This window comes from Alligator sinensis, unplaced genomic scaffold, assembly GCF_000455745.1.
Source record: "Alligator sinensis unplaced genomic scaffold, ASM45574v1 scaffold775_1, whole genome shotgun sequence".
In the NCBI taxonomy this organism is placed as follows: domain Eukaryota; kingdom Metazoa; phylum Chordata; order Crocodylia; family Alligatoridae; genus Alligator; species Alligator sinensis.
Window position 1 is genome coordinate 289,197 of NW_005843115.1, and position 4,691 is coordinate 293,887.

Below are 4,691 nucleotides of genomic sequence, written 5' to 3' on the forward strand. Positions count from 1 at the left end.
GCCAGAGAAGTGCTCAACTTGTTATGGCCACCCTCTTGTAGATTAATGTTCCACTTTTCCCCTGCAATGTTGATCACAGCTTCTCCCAGTATATACGGGGGGAGTGTGGGAGTTTGTTTTTCTCTTTTCTGTCCCCTCACAGGTCTCCAAACACGAATGATGACATTCCATAGCTGCACCAAAGCATTGCTGTGCATAGGTCTCTGGAGTCTGATGTCCAGACTCTATTCTGAACCTGCGATGCCTCTGAAACTCTGAAACTGTTTGCCATTTGGAGCCCAGGAAATAAAATGCCTGTGCCACATGCATGGATTCTATGAAAGTGGAAGCAACCCCCTGGCCCTACAGCGTCGCTACCAGTTCTGTAAGCCATCATGGACTCAAGTGGAACCTGTATCATAAGTTATTAAATTGCACTGGTAGGAGCAGGAGTCTCCTTAATTGATGCTGCAAATATAGAAGTTCTTGCTAATAAACTGTCATATGCCACTGAAAATATGGGGAAAATGGGAACTCCATTAACTGCATCTTTAAAGATGTTAAGCGAAGAACAGCAGTTAATAAGTAAGGTATTTCCTGGGTGGGAAAAACTCATAGAAGGGGATGAAAAGTTAATGATGTCTGGTGTACAGTCCTTCCAAAATAATGTATCATTGGCTTTAGCGTGTGAGCAAGCTCAGGCTCTCACCCAAAATGTTATCATGGGAATGATTCGGCAAGCCATGATGGGACAAATTCCCATGGAAGCAATCAACCTAATTCGGCCCCATGTAACGGAGGAAGAATTAGCCCTCCAGCCCTGGTGGAGATTAGTTAATGCTTCATATAATCACCACCAGCAAAGCTTGCAGTTATTCCTTATAACTGTGGCAGGCAAGGAAATTAGAACAATCCACCCAGTAGTCCCACTGGGATTACAAATTGATGATAGCTCAGTAATGTACTCCAGGGATCATAACACTTGGGCCTGGCAGAAAGATAGTGCATGGAAAACAGTAAATGTAAAAGGGTGCAGAAGAAAAGAAGGTTTAGGTTACATCTGTGAAGACCAAGCATTGGAGGAGCATGATGAATGTTTTTTTCCACAACCTGGAAACAAGTCTCACTGTTCCTTCGATGTTATCCAAGAAAGGGAATCTGCTATTGTTTATGTGGGTAAAGCATGTGTGTGCATGAGAACAAGATGTGATATTGTATTAATTAATGGATATTGGATTCAACCTATGGTGCCTTATATTAATCGCTGTTTCTGTAATGTAACCACTATTGTTACTTGTGATCTTAAGTTTACTGTACCTATATGGACCATACAACATTTGAATGCCTACCCTGAGCTCTACAAAGAGGTGTCCCCCATTTTACTAGGAATGGGTCTCATCACCATTAAGGAACTATTAACTCATCCCTCCTTACGAGCTGAACTGCAAAGACTCAAAGCTTTGGGAGAGAATGGCAAACTCGAGATTCAACACCACAATCAGGAAATCTCTAAGCTAGCAGCTACAGTTAAAAATGCAGGCCATCACTCCTGGTGGGAGGTTTTGTTTGGGTGGAGCCCCAATGCAACAGGTCTTTTAAATGTCATGCTTCACCCCATTGTAGTAATCATTAGTTTTCAAATTATACTAGTAATTAGTCTGATGCTACTAGTTTGCTGGATCCAGAGACTGATGCGACGATTGCAATGGATAGAAGGCCAGAACCAGTACCATGGAGCAAGAATGTGATGGGGATACTAGCTCAACGCAAGCACCCCATCAACGGGGGGAATTGTTACGTCTCAGCTCTGTATTCTTGGGGAACCCTGGTACAGGATGCAGTCTGTCTGACTCACAAAGGACTCACCCCCCTCCCCTCCTCTACCTAAACGAAACTGATTAAGATGCAGTGAGAGACGCACCTAAGACCCTCACCAGATAAGGGTGACGAGTGAATCAACTGCCCTAGGTCTCATTTACATGAGAGATGGAAAACAGAAAGCCTGAAGCAGAGACTGCAGTGAATTCTGGGACCAGAGAAGCAGGAGAGCGCTGCATGATGGGGAATCTGTGCTTCCAATGTTAATCAACCCATGTTCACACACACCCAGCTCAGCATTTATCAGACCAGTTCTAATCTGGATTTGCTAAGGACTTTTCCCCCCCAGACACACACACACAGCTCTAAGTTTAATAGGCATCTCGGGCCGTACATTCCCCGGTCCCACTATGGGAGGCCTATTTAAACTTGATTGACTAAAACTCGGTTGCCGGGTTAGGGAATGCTGAGGCAAGAGACCGAGTCAGAGGGGGTATGGGCAACATTTGAACAATGGTTAAGGGTTCATCACAGCATCCAGCCTGCTGGAGCCCTAATCCCAGGTGTTGTCATATCTTTCCCGAGACGACTGGTGGGAGTCCTCTCCACAAAAGGTTATGAGCACCCCAATAATTGTTTTAAGTCTGTTAAAAGACTATAGTAAGATCTGGAAAAGTCATGCTAAGCTGAGGCTTGTGCACAACAAGTAAAAATCCAAAATCCTGATGCTGCAAGCTATCTATTGTTCCTGAAGAAACCATGAGATATCCCATCAGTATATCTGCCACCCATAGGAATCTCAAGCTGGCTCCCAAGTATTTGGGTTACTCCCTAATCTTAAGTGTTTCCTGATTATCAATCAGTTTCCTGAGATGGTCCAAACCAGATAACCCCTTGTCAATAGAAAAGACAATGATTTACACTACTGAGGGTGCTTCGAAGCAGCTAAACTGAGGGTATAAAAATCTGTAAGTGTGTGTGCTGCTAGAGGGAGAAGAGGAAGAGGAAAAGGAAGGAAAAGAAGTAGAAGCAGGAGGAAAGAAGGAGAAGAAGAAAACCCCTGTGCTGACACCATCCCCTGTCGTTCTTGGGACGCTGGAAGAACAGATCATCTCTCTCTTCAAGGATTGTGCTACGGACTGTGCCTGTCAGCTTTGCAGCCTGAGTACCGTGGACTAGGTGAGATCCCAGCGTTCTCTGTCTTCTTTCTAGGCATAAACTTCTGAACCTGAACTGTATCAGTTAAGCTTGAGCTAAGTTTCCCCAAATACTTAGTGAAACCAGGGTAGTACTGTCATTGTTGTTGTTTGTTTTTCTTCTGTATGTTTATTACTACTAGTACTATTATATATTTCATATGCTTAGCAATAAATAACTTTTATAGTCAAACTGGTAGTAATTGGGTATATTTTTCCTTCTCTGCTTCTCTTTCCTCCCATGCTCTGCAGCAACGCTTCTTTTACCTATGCTAAAGATCCCTGTGAAGCCCAAATTATTGTGGGGTCTGCTCATCAAGAGACCAAAGATTGGGACGTGCTGAGTTTGAAACACATAAGGGGATCAGCTTGTATAGGCTGATTGACCCAGTTTGACTCAGACGTGCCCTTATGAACTGAATGCTGGCCCATGAGGGTGTCAGCTGGACACCCAGCCGGATTCAGAGGGATTCTGTTCACCTGTGTGCTTGTGTCTGACTGCATTTATTTGTTGCTCTTATGAACTGATTCTTGGCATATGAGGGTGTCAGCCTGTCCATGCTGATCAGCCCGGCCAGGTCAGGCGTGTCACGTTAATTTGTGTGTGTTTGTGTGTATGACTGATTTGGTGACTGGAGGAACCCAGTCCCATTGAGATTGAGTCCTGCAAGATAGCTCCACTGGGGGTGAGGGCTTGCAGAAGGGAGAAATACAGCTCCGTATAGTAACACAAGCAGCACATTGACAGAATCACCAAGACCCTAGAAACTATCCCTAATAAATGAGCACACCCCAAAGTAATGGGCAAATTTGGTAACACAGGAGTGCCCTGTGGAAATTCAGGAACCTCCTGATGTACAGGCACACAAACCTTAAGATGGCAAACTGTGTTAACATGGCTCTGGGAAAACTCTAGTCCTACTACCAGAAATCAATAGAAGAGGATGAGGAGGACTCAGTCAACTCCACAGGCTCTTCAAAGAACCCCCCTAGAGGGGAAGTGGATAGTGATAGTGAAAAAACAATGAGGCAACAGGACCAGGTGACAGTGATGATGACAGCAGCAGCAGAACTACCAGTGCCAGCAAATGAACTGAGCTTAAACCCTGTAAATCAGGGCTAATACAAAGAGACAGTGTAATTGTATCAAGGAAAGGAATGCAAATGAGTGTGCGGTAGTGTGGTTCCATGTTGCAATTATTATAATTGGTGCATGGGTTTTGAATGTGGGTTAAGGTGTGTGAAGAAAGGTATGCTAGATAGTGCATATATATAACTACCTATTTATATATACAGTAGCAAATTGCCTGTCATGAATGACACCCTGCACTGCTGCTGCCTCTTGAGGAGCAGGGCTTGTGGGGCGGGGTGAGGCCAGTGCTGCTGACCTTGCCCCCTGCTCCAGCCTCTCAGTCCCCACTGTCTTGGCAATGCTCCCATTTCAAGTCAGCTGGCCCCAGTCCCGTCCACTGGGGGGCACCCCTTGGATGTGGTGGTGAAGCTAGAGTGGGGGGGCAGCACCCTGCACCACTGCCACCTCCAAGTAGCAGGGCCGGGGTGCGGGGTGGGAGGTGAGGGCCTCGTCCTCTGCCCCCTCTGGCCCCAGTCCATCCCTGCTATCCTCCTTCATCTCCAAGGAGCAGGCCATGGGGGGTGTGGGGTAGACAAGGCCAGCACTGCTGGTGTCGCCCCCCCACT